At 41.0% G+C, this 12,651-nt stretch overlaps 1 protein-coding gene across 2 annotated transcripts in view; it reads left to right on the forward strand.

The window, feature by feature from the left end:
• Positions 1–266: 266 nt before the first annotated feature.
• The window catches only part of Pals2 (protein associated with LIN7 2, MAGUK p55 family member), a 107,999-nt gene continuing 95,614 nt past the window's right edge, over positions 267–12,651 (forward strand). Inside the window, exon 1 of one of the 2 annotated variants that reach the window (XM_050155452.1) lies at positions 267–415. The gene's annotated coding sequence lies outside the window, so the exon portion shown is untranslated. Of the gene's footprint in view, positions 416–624; positions 835–12,651 lie in introns of those variants that run through there. The other variant, XM_050155453.1, reaches the window with a different exon arrangement.

Consider the following 12,651-nt stretch of genomic DNA (forward strand, 5'->3'; position numbering starts at 1 on the left):
ACCGCGGCGGACGCGCGCCCGGCTAGGGCGACCCTAAGGGACCCGGCCGTGGGGCCCTCTGGCGGCAGCACCTGGCGGCGGGGCCACGGCCGCGGGGCGGGGCCAGGCCGGGTGCGCGGTGGGGGGGGGGGGGGGCTCCGCGCGCACGAGCCCGCGCGCTCCCCGGCGTCCGGCGCACGCGCGAGGCCAGGAGGAGCGCGCCCCGGCGGCGGCGGCGGGAGCGGAGCGGCTGAGAGAGGCTGGCCGCGCGGGCCGGCGGGCAGCGGCGGCGCCCGGAGCCGGGCGGAGGGCGAGGCCGGCGGGGACGGCGGGAGCCGCCCGCCCGACCGCGAGCCCCAAGTCGGTAGATGGGGCTGCGCGGCACCCGCGGCTGAAGAGAGGAGCGGCGGCGCGGAGGCGGCCGAGGTGTGAGCCGGTGAGTGGCGGCCCCACGCGGTGCGGTAACGGCCGGCTCGAGCGCCCCAGCCCGGAGGCGCCACGCGGGCCCCGCCCCTGCCACCTGGGCGCGGGAGCCACGGCGTGTCCTGCCGGCGCCCCTGGCCCCCACGCGCCCCCGCGGGCCGCCCCTTCCGGGCGGGGCCGGCCGCCTCCCTCTGCGGCGCTGGCGCTTCAGCGTGGACCGGGGCGGACGGGCGGGCGGTTCTGACTGACACCTTTGGGGGCCCGGAGATTCCCGGGGAGGCGGCTTGTTGCAACTCCGGCTGCCACTTCTGAGCCACGAGGTTTCCAGTTGTTTGGCCAAAGTGGCCGTGGGCGAGCACACGCCTCTGCGGGGGCGGTCGCCGCTCAGCGCGTGCTCTCGGAGCCTGGGCACATTTGTCTGGAAGCAGAAAGGTGCCTGCCTTTTCCTCCCTTCTGTGCCGGCCGGGCAGCGGACCTGGGGGGGCGTAGATGGCAGATCCGACAGCGCGGTGACAGCTTGTGGATTGGTTGGGGTGGATTTTGTTATTATTCTTGCGGGGGTACTTTTTTTTTTTTTTGACACTTCGTCGGGACTTTATTTTCCAGCTACCAGCTCCTAAGATCGCAGCCCGAGATAACAGTCATTCAACTCTCCTCTTCTAGGGCGGGCATTTCTGTAGTTGGGGAGGAGGGAGACGGTGAGGAAGAGCCTCGAAGGCTGTCGGTGAGAGGCTTAGAAAATTCTCCGCATTACTCAAAAAGCAGCCGGTTAAGGTCAAACTAGCCATGCTTCTACTCTTTTCCTACGCCCCTGGGAATTCTTGGAATTTTACTTTAGCCTTCCTGAATGGGTTCCTTGTAATGTAGCTGACAGTATTCGGGATGCGTTAAATTGCTCTTCTCTTGGAGTATGATTTAGCAGCGATTTCTTCCTGTGTAGTCTTTCAGATCATCTTCTTTTGGCGGGGGAGGGGGGTGGCACGACTTACAAATGTCTCCTGTGTTAGGTGAGGTAGTACACCGTTACCGAGGCTGAGATAGTTTTGGTACACCGGTCAAACAAGGCACCAGAATTAGGCTGTGCAGTTATGATAAACTGCTAGGCCTGGTTATAGTTTTGTGTTCAGAGGCCTTACTACTCCATACCTCAGTAACTTTGGGGTTTATTTGATTTTTGAGGTCGTTTATATCTTAAAGCCTTCATATATTTAAATGTATTGCTTTTTAAGGCTCATGTTTCTTTTATTCTAAATTAGGGTTACATAATGCACAAATGGTATCACTTGGAATTGCTCTGTTTGTCCTATGGAGACTACAGGCTAAGTAGGAGGGTGTGTGTCTTTTGTAAATTTTGTCAGTGAGTTCCATTTCTACCTTGGAATATTGAAATCTTCATTTTTTTTAAGTTTCTAGGTAAAAATATCAAGCTGTTGAAGTCTGATAGTGCTATATAAGACAGAATCCTGTTTTTTTTCTCTTCCAGAAAAATGTTGGATTTTTATAATTTTCTTAAGTATTTGAGGGAGCAGTTCCCTTTTCTTCTGATGCTCATTTCATGCTGAAATTGTGTTAGAATACCCAGGCTGCTTCCACTCTCCTTCACTTGTAGTTTGAGATTGAAATCAAAAAAGGAGAGAGACAATCATGAGACTCAGGGTAGCTGTTTTATAAAGTTTTAAAATCGTCTTACCTGTGTGAATATTTGCCATACCACTGAGTAATGGATGATTAGCAGAAGACAACAGATGTTTTAATTAAATGCTTTGCACATTTTGGACATCTCAGCTTTATCAAAAGTGGGTAGCATTAACAAATCATTGCTGAGAGAGTTGCAAACAGTATAGTACTCATGTTAGTGGGAGACTCGGTGATTAAAACACCCAGAAAATAGAGTCTGAGAGGGGTAGGAAGCCCCATTTGTATTTTTATGTCATTTATAGTCAGTGCAGATGACTGGCGGCTTAAAGGAACTTCTGTAAATTCTAAGTTAGGTTTATAGTAACACTGATAAATTCCCTTTTCAGTGTATTTCATTTTGATACATAACTACATTTGTACCAGAACTTGGCTTCAAGTAAATAGTAGTTACTCACAAAGGATATGCTGATATTTAGGGAAGGCTGAACAGACTTGAAAAGTAATCAACTATTTGAAATACTATCATCATGCCTAGAAAATTATAGAGAAAATTATTGTAGTTTTATTTTACTGTTAGGTTTTCTTCCAAAAGTAATTCTCTGTTCATAAACATAGCATCTTAAAGCATGGAAGAAGACCTCTCCACTGTTGCAGTACTAGTATTTGATTACATTTCTCTCTAATTGTAGGCATTAGTTTTGCTTAGAGTATTTTTGAGTTTTAACTTCAAAAGCAGTGGCGTGATTGCCCCATTGCTTCACTGTAATTTGTGTGTGACCGCTTGGGGGAGCCTTTGCAGTTCCTCTCAACGGGATCCCTGCTCTGCTTGCACTGGCTGCTGCTAATCACCCTGGGCATATTGCCAAGCTGCCAGAGAGTGTGCTGAGGAGGATGCATTCAGAACCTTGATCTCAGTGTGTAATGACTTTTCCTTTAACCCACACTCCACTCACAAAGTACTTCTCCTTACAGACTGTTATTAACAGTGTACTTTTTGAACTACTGTTAAATGGGCTAACTAAATAACCATGAAACATAAAGATTCATGAATGCATTCTAGCTTTCAGAGATCAGATTTTACCAGCATTAATCTTAGAAGTAATGTAGGTTTAATTACTTGTTTAATGTACACAGATATTAGTTGTCTTGAAGGATCTGGAGAGATCATCACTCCTGTTTGAAGTATACTAATTCCAAACCTTTTAAAGCAGATCGGTCTCCCTTTGAATGCTTTTAGAGGAGGAGGTATCAAAACATCCCTTGTAGTTAAATTTACATTCATTTCCCTACAGAAGGAAAGACAGTCTTCTGGCAGAGTCCTGGGGAGTTATGATTATTCTTACCCAGTGTAATAAAGCCAGATTTCTGCATTCTCTTTTCTGATAATATTTAACTTTGTTGTGGCCATTTTAGAAAGTGAGCTCAGGAAATAAAATAAAATTCATTTTTAACAAGTTAGAGAGAAGTTAGCTTTTATGATCTTCTTTTACACTCCTTGTTTCTGGATAGGTTTCTTACCAAACCCCTTGTTTCTGGAACTACGTGTGGCTTGCTCTTTGCTGGCTACATAGAAGAGCACTTTCTGTTCCTCCTAGTAGAAAATATATCCACCAGCAGCTTCTGTATTTTTATAGTACCTGCGCAGCCAGTACTGAGTTATTCCCTGTTTGACAGACTAGTTGTAATCAGAATTTGGTTGTACATTGTAACCATGTGTAATCCCAGTAGACACCCCATGACAAGGTCTGTGCTCAGTCATTCCTGAAGCAGTTTTATCTTTACTTTTTAATTTGATCTTCATTTCTAAAGATCTAAAAAAACATTCTTTTCAGGATATACAAAAGAATGAGAGGGCTTTACAGTTTAAGAAAGATATGTGTAGAAGAATCAATATGGCATGAAATAATAAAAATGGCATGATGATAATGAAGAAACTGGAGAAATAGTTGCAAATTCTACTGAAGACAAAAGATTAACTTCCTAAATCTGTAAAGAGTACTTACTAATCACTATGCAAGAGATTAATCCCAAGTAGGCAGAGGGCGTGGACAGAGTCTCAAAACTGAAATTCAAATTATATTGTGCATATGTTAAGACTTTCAACTTCATACAGAATACAAATATAAACTAAGACTGAATATTGGGTATGGTAGCACGTGTCTGTAAATTTAGCACTGACAGGAAGCTGAGGCAGCCAAAGCTATACAGTTGAGACCCTGCTTAAAAACTAAATCAAACCTAAGGGGAAAACCATCTTATTATGTACCGTTTTTATCTAGTAGATTCACAGACCAAAGAAGTTCTTTGGAACTTATCAAGTTTTCTCACATTGTTATGGAAGTATAAATTAATAAAATTAGATCTAGCAGAAATTCTGAACATCGTTAAGATGAATGCTGGAGAATAAATTTAAGAAAGCTGGAAATGTGCATCAGTGGACACAGAAGCTTATGGGAATTACAGAGCTAACATGCAGCTTCCTTATCTGAGCTCGAACTTGCATTGCTGCTCTCTGGGTCCACTCAGGAGCTCAGCAAACTGGGTTTCTCTTTCCTTCCACACTCCAAAAAAAGGGTGGTCACTATTAAGTGCTGTCTCATCTTTATCCTGAGACCTGGAAGACTTGAGTGGAGCTAAGTTTATTACCTTTATATAAAAACAGAAGTAATTTGGTGCTGTCAGAAGAAATCTTGTAAACTTAGTGTCACTTGAAAATGTAATTAAGTTGTTTGTTAAAACAAGTGAGCACCTTTAATCCCAGCACTAGAGAGGCAGGGGGAGGGGGGGCGGTAATAGATGTGGATCTCTTGAGTTCAAGGCCAGTCAGGGAGGGCTGGCTGCTTAGAGAAACCCTGTCTCAAAAAACAAAAAAACAACAACGGAAAAACAAGTGAGCCCAAAGTTTCAAAAAAAGTTTATGTTAATTATATTGTGTGAACTGGTTGTTTTTGTGGTTCCTTTGTTCTGTAGACTATAGATCTTAGTTGAGAAGAACAGATGTTATTGAAAGGTGGGATGGACAGCTGCAGATGTGTGGAATACTTGGGAAGTTTGTGAGACTGAGGAGCGTGACTGACTCTAGGTGGGCCATGTGCTTAGGGAAAGAAAAGGCACAATGAGAGGTTTTAGAGACTGGTAGATTTCAGAGGGCCTTCATCTTGGGAAATGCTAAGTAGATTTAATTAAGTGTTTAAGGACATTTGGTGTATGAGGTTTTGTTTAGTAAGTCCTTTTGCTGTAGAGTGACTGGTACACTGTGTTCCTTGTGTAAGCACCTGGCCTTTGCAGTTCCCTATAGTAAAGGATTTTTAACTTTAGCATGTATGTATTGGCAAAAGTCCCTAAGAGTCACAGCTTGAGTATTAATTAATACATCCCGTGGAATATTTAAAAAGTCATTTAACAGAGGTTTTGGGTGGTGTGAGAGTATGTTCTGTGTTATGTACATGACTTTAGCACTTGGTCTGTCCTCCACCACATTAGCCAGGTCTGTACTGTACTGCATGCGTCTCAGTGATTTCTCTGCTCACAACCATTTCTTCCCTCTTTTGCTGTCTAAATCTCTGATAATAAGGGTCCAGGCTTTCCTTCCTCAAGAAACTGTCCTTGACCTCATCCACATTTTTTCTTTCATTCAAGACAAATTGTAACATATAACTTGTGTAACTGGTTTATGTGTTTTTATTCTTAGGAGCCTTGAATGTTCCCCACCCACTTGCTTACAGAGTTCATTTACTAATGACACTTACAGATGTCATTTACTAATTGCAAGCTTAACATCAGATTTTAAAATCTTTCTAGATTTTTTTTTTCGAGACAGGGTTTCTCTGTAGCTTTGGTGGCTATCCTGGAACTAGCTCTTTAATTATTATTATTATTTTAATATTTATTATGTATACAATGTTCTGTGTATGCCTGCAGGCCAGAAGAAGGCACCAGACCCCACCACAGATGGTTGTGAGCCACCATGTGGTTGCTAGGAATTGAACTCAGGACCTTTGGAAGAGCAGGCAATGCTCTTAACCCCTGAGCCCCTGGAACTAGCTCTTGTAGATCAGGCTGGCCTTGAACTCACCCCATTCGCCTTCCTCTGCCTCCTGAGTGCTGGGATTAAAGACATGTGCTACCACTGCCCAGTCCTCCACATTTTCTTAATTTTTCTTGGCAACAAATTGGCACACTGACTTATGAACAAAAATCAGAAATTTATTTTTTTGCAATTCTGAACACTAGATGCCTGAAATTGTTACTATTGGGCCCAGGTCAGGTCAAGGTGTCATTAGGCTGTTCCTGTTGGGGAATCTAGAGAATTCCTTTGTTGTTCCTCTCAGTTTCTCATGGGCACTCCTTAGTTTGTGACTGCGTTATTCTCACCTTTGAAAGCCAGTCTTTCAAATCTCTTAGCTCTGTACTCCCCATTTTTTTCTTCCTTCCTTTTCTGACCCCCACTCTCATCTGCCCTCACAATATCCTTATTTAATATAATGACAGTTTTTTTAAATATTTATTATGTATGCAATATTCTGTCTGTGTGTATACCTGAAGGCCTGAAGAGGGCACCAAACCCCATTACAGATGGCTGTGAGCCACCATGTAGTTGCTGGGAATTGAACTCAGGACCTTTGGAAGAGCAGGCAATGCTCTTAACCTCTGAGCCATCTCTCTAGCCCTATAAATGATAATTTTTTTTCTTGGTAAGGTAATGTTCAGTTTCCAGAGATTAAGACAGATTCCTTTGGGGAGACCTTTGTCCAGCCTCTCAGATTACTAGTTAGTTGGTTCAGAAAAGGGAGAAGGGCTAAGTTTTGTCCCATTCTTCTTCTGTAAAGTAGTATTTATTAACCAGCGATGATTTTGCTGACACTATCCTTAAGAGCGTTTCACTGTCACAGATGAGAGGAGTTGCTACCAGTGACTGGAATCTCAGTGAGGAGTGCTTCCAAGAGTACCAGGACAGCCCTGAAAAGGAAGAAACAGTACCAGAATGCCAGCAGCATGGGGTTGATAGACACTAGTCTTACAGCATCTATTGACCAGGTGTGGTGGTGCACACCTGAATTCCAGTACTGAGGATGCAGAGGCAGGAGAATGACAGGTTGGACCGTTGTTAAGGTATATAACAATTTCTAGGCCAGCCTGGGCTATGTAGTGATAGTGTGTGTTCGTTTATTGATTTGAGTTACAAAAAAAACTGATTGACCAGTATCATAACTAATCTGTTGTTACTTAAAATAGAGTCCATGTCAGGGTGTGGTCTTGGAAATGTGTCTTTTGCCAGGAGCTCTGGCTCCTCACTCTTCTGGTGCACTATCGCTGAGAAGTTAGCTTAGTGGTGGCAGTGATCCCGAGTGTGGTGATGTCTCAGTCTGCACGTCTTTCCCACCCTTGTTTAGGGTAGTTAATCTTACTTTGTTTTGTCACTTAGTTTCTTTGGGTCTTTCCAAGTCATTGAACTTGGTTTTCATATAAACATGATATTTATAATACCATACTTCATATCAAATTTAATATGACATACATAAAGAAAGTACTGTGCTTTAAGATCTTATTTCCAGATGCAGCTTGTTTTCATAGCTTTTAACTAAGTGATATGAAAATGGCTAGTGCTATACTTTTTAGAAATTCTTGAATGTTCTGGGAAATTTTGTTTAGTGCTTGTCCTACTTGGCTTTCAATTGTTGTAATAAACAACATGACCAAAAGCAACTTGGGGAGGAAATGCCTCATTTTAGCTTATAGTTTACAGCAGCCATGCAGGAACTTGAAGCAGAAAGGAGTTGCTTACAACTTGCTCAATTAGCTTTCTTAGCCTTAGACCTAGGAATGGCTCCTCCCACAGTGGTGTGTTCCCTCCTGCATCAATTAGTAATGAAGAAAAAGCCTCACAGATAGGACCATAGTCCACTCTAACCTAGGCAATTCTTCAGTTGTGGTACCTTCTATATAGGTGACTTTTAAGTTTGTGTGAAGTTGACAGCTGAAGCTAATTATAACAATACTACAGTGATAGAGTTTATAAGCTATTGAATGCAGATTTATGAACATGAGTTTCATGCTTCAGATACTTTTTTCATAAGAGAAACATTATTTGTTTTCATTAACCATAACAAATACTATTTAAAAGTGTATTTACTCACAAAATAATGTTCTCAAAGGTTCTTTTCTGTCTTTCTTTCTTTTTTTCTTTTTTCTTTTTTTTATCCTAGGTAGGATTTTGGTGCCTGTCCTGGAACTAGCTCTTGTAGACCAGGCTGGCCTTGAAATCACAGAGATCTGCCTGCCTCTGCTTCCTGAGTGCTGGGATTAAAGATGTGAGCCACCACCACCCGCACTCTCATAGGTTCTTAGTTTAAATCACATGGTTCTTTAAGATGAGGACCTTTTTCTCTTTCAGAATGGTATGGGATTTAGGACTGGGTCGTAGCCGCAGCTTTTCTGTTGCTCTTTTATATTGTTCAGATTATGAAACTCTATCCAGTCAAAACAGTAAGTTTGCTGGTAGACGTGTTTCAGAGAGTTTTTTGAAGGGTCTTTCTCAGTAACCTCAAGTTGGTGTGGACTTAATGATCATCATGCCTCAGTTCTTAGATTATAGGTATGCACGGCCATACTGGCTGTGATTTTAATTGATTAATATAAATAAGCTAACATATTTTAGATATTTAATAAATGTAATTCAGGAAATTCTTTCTCTTACTACGTGGTACAGTGTGCTATGCACACAACCCAATACCTAATATATTTTTAGGGAAGTTCCCTTTTCTTGTGTTATAGTTTTTGTCTTCCTACATTATAGATCTAAATAATCTTAAATGAATATTTATTTAAATTATGTACTGTTGACTAGTTAATGTCTAATTTTCATCTGACTTTTCAGTGTATTTACAAAGATCAATCAAATACTGACTGACAGAGTGTAATAGGTGAACTCAAGCTCCTTCCAACCTGAAGATTTTATAAAATTGACAGAATCCCCAATTTTTTCTCATTTTTCTGCTAAAAGTGTGTAGAGTACAAACAGTATTTATTTCTAATAGATCTCTAGTAGTTCATTACCACATAAGGGGAGTTCTCTAGCATTTCAAATGAAGATGACCATCTTCAAATGAATTTATTATGTATGGCCATATGCACGTATGTTTTGTGTTTGTGTACATTTTAATTTTGGTTTTATAAGTAAAATTGTATTCTCATCTTTTATTATTCTAACTGGCACTTTGGTCTAAGAATCTTAGAATAGTTAAGTGAACTTTTTTTTTCAAATATTTATTTATTTATTTTGTATGCAATATTCTGTCTGTATGCCTGAAGGCCAGAAGAGGGCGCCAGACCTCTTTACAGATGGTTGTGAGCCACCATGTGGTTGCTGGGAATTGAACTCAGGACCTTTGGAAGAGCAGGCAATGCTTTTAACCACTGAGCCATCTCTCCAGCCCTTAGTTAAGTGAACTTTAAAGCATTGAGGTTGCCTATTTTGGAAATAAATTATCATCCCGATTTTTATACCATTAGTTTTTAATTTTCTTTTTAAAACCAGCACTCTTTTGAAACAAGAATAAATGAAAAAAAATGAAACCATTTAAGATGGTTTCTTGGGCAACCTACTTGTAGTATGCCTTCACAAGTCATCAGCGTTGAGTTCTTGAAAACCTCAAAGCAAAGAATTTTTTTATGACAGAATTTGACTTTGTAGGGTAAACAAGGTTAAAGAAACTGAAGTTATAAATGAACCCATAAAAGTCCTTAGAACATCTTAATGTTCTCCCAGTGAGAGTATTAATAGAGCCTTATTATCAACAGTTTATGCTACTTAATTTGGAAATTCCAGATAATATACAATTAATTACAACTTGAACCACTGCTTTTTTGAGAGAAACTTTGGAGTTTTTTGGAACTTTTTAAATATTCTTTTAAAAACTACTGACTCCCCTACTGTCCTACAGCTAGTACAGCTCAGATGTTTGAGGGGGGAAGCTTTTAGCAACCTTTCCCGTTTGTTAGCTTGCTGTAGCCTAGCAGGTATTTATAGTGTGTGGCCACTCATGAGAGTGTCATGCCAGGATTAATAAGAACACAGCAGTGAAACACTCACTTGGCTGTCTTTTTGTTCTTCTCACCTGTCTGCTGTCTTTACTTCTGTTATCTCTCCTAAGGGTGTGCACTGGCAATATTTCCTACTCCTACTCTGCTATTTTTGTTTCTTTTATCATCTAAGTCTGCTTCCCTTTCCCATATGTTTCTAAATTGCTTTTCAGTAGAAATTTTCACTTGGAAGTAAATCTGAATATGTATATTCTAGAAGCTTCAAATACACACACACAATAAGAATAAGATTCCATTATATAGTTTGAGGAAATAAACTTTGTTTTACCCAGCCAAGCAGCATTCCTTGAACATAGGCTATGCTTATATTTTTAAAAACCATATTAGGAAAACTTAGACAAAAAGTAGCATTGCTACTGTGAGCACCACAGTAAGTTCTAAAATGATTCATTGAGCAGTATGGTTATTTTTTGTCAACTCGGCACAAGTTAAGAATCATTGAGGAAGAGGAAACCTAAGTTGAGGAAACACCTCCATCAGATTGGCCTGTAGGCAAATCAGTGGGGCATTTTCTTTATTAGTGATTGATGTAGTAATGCCCAACCCACTGGGGATGGTGCTGCCCTTGGGCAGGTGATCCTGGGTTGTATAAAGTGACAAACTGAGCAAGCCTTGGAAATTAAGCCAGTAATCAACATTTCTCCATGATTTCTGCTTCATTTACTGCCTCCAGGATCCTGTCTTGCATTCCTTCTTGCCTTGACTCCCCTTAGTGATTAATTTTGACCGGGAAGTTGTAAAATGAAATAAACCTTTTCTTCCTCAAGTTAGTTTTGGTCAGGTTTTTTGTTTGTTTGGTTTTGGTTTTGGTTTTTTGGTTTTTCGAGACAGTTTTCGAGCCTCTCCTGGGACTAGCTCTTGTAGACCAGGCTGGCCTCGAACTCACAGAGATCCACCTGCTTCTGCCTCCTGAGTGCTGGGATTAAAGGCGTGCGCCACCACCGCCCGGCTGTTTGTTTTTTATAGCAACAGTAAGTCAAGCTAGAAGAGCCAGCGAAATGGCTCAGCTGGTAAAAACACCTGCCTCCAAACCTGGCTACCTGTGTCTGGTCCCTAGGACCCACAAGTTAGAAGGAGAGAAATGACTCTGATAAGTTGTCCTCTGACGTCCAGATACCCAGCTTTAATAAATGAATATAATTTTAATTATTTAAAAATAAAGTTTAAAAATAAAAGAAAGAAATTTCACCTGTGGGTAGAAACTTGCTGTGTTTGGTTGAGTTAATTTTGAGATGAGTTTGAAGACTAAAATTGATTTGACCCAAACAAGAGATGACCATAAATTATTTAAAAATTGGTAACCAAGAGGACAACAGCCTTCCATGGAATGAAGTAACATGAGTGAAATAATTTAGAAATAAGGTGTGTAGTTATGCAAATAAAGTAGGAAAGATCAAGGCAATGGTTAGAACAGATTTGTATGTTAAAAGAAGAAATTAGGTTATGTACATGAAAAGACTAGATTATCAGAAGAGAAATTTAAATATCCTTCCCCCTCACCCCCCCAAAAAAGCAGGATTTTTTTTCTCATGGAGCATGGCCATTAAACTATTTCCAAGTGAGGTGTGTGATAGCCTTGTGCTGAGTCAGTTACAGTCAGAAAGAAGCTGGTAGTCATAAGACAGTGGTGAGTGACAGAGTCGGGAGTAAGGAATAAACTCAGGGACGAGTGAATCCTCCACAATAAACTCGATGGTTTAGGGTACACATGAACTTTTCAGAAGATTCTTGTGCAGCATGTCTCTGGGTTTTCGCCCAGAAAGCTTGTCTTTTCCCCCAGATCTTGTTTTAAAACTTATTTTAGGTCATATGTGTATGCTGGGAAGCAGATGCAGGACCTAACATGCTGGACACATGACCTACCACTGATCTACACCCTCAGCTTTTGTCCTCTTTATAAAATAAATTCTTATATTCTCTAGGTTTTAGTATGCTTAACTGTATTTGACTGTTAAAGAATAACAACTTTTTTTTGAGACCATCTAGTTAAGTATAAACCACAAAGTAGTATTTCATTTATCTCTGCATGACATACTAAGCTCAATGGAAGGACATAACAGTAATTGTGATAGATGAGATGTATGGGTTTTGTAATGTAAGGCATGGGAAAGTGTGTGGGAGAACTACAAAAATTAGAAAGACTAGAGAATCCTAAGACAGCATGTGCTACAGAATGAGGCCCTGTGTCCTACCCCTTCTCCTGAAAAATCAAAATACCAAAATACTGAGGAAGGAATATGATAATATATTGATCACAGAATATTAAAAACAGTATTTAAAATCCATAGCAATGGCATGTGTATTCTACTTGGGATTAGGGGGAAAGGGGAGATTTGTGTACCTCACCTTTCACCTTTAATTTTGCTCGTGGATCTTCCTCTCTGACTTCATTTTCTTGATTACGTAAAGGAGAAACACAGTAGTTGTATTTTGCAGCCATAGTGTGCTTTGGTTTGTTTTTCAAGACTGTTTCCATTTGTAGCCCTGGCTATACTGAAACTCACCGTA

The sequence above is a fragment of the Alexandromys fortis genome, unplaced genomic scaffold (assembly GCF_014885135.2).
Source record: "Alexandromys fortis isolate MF-2015 unplaced genomic scaffold, M_Fortis_MF-2015_v1.1 scaffold_93, whole genome shotgun sequence".
NCBI classification, from domain to species: Eukaryota; Metazoa; Chordata; class Mammalia; order Rodentia; family Cricetidae; genus Alexandromys; species Alexandromys fortis.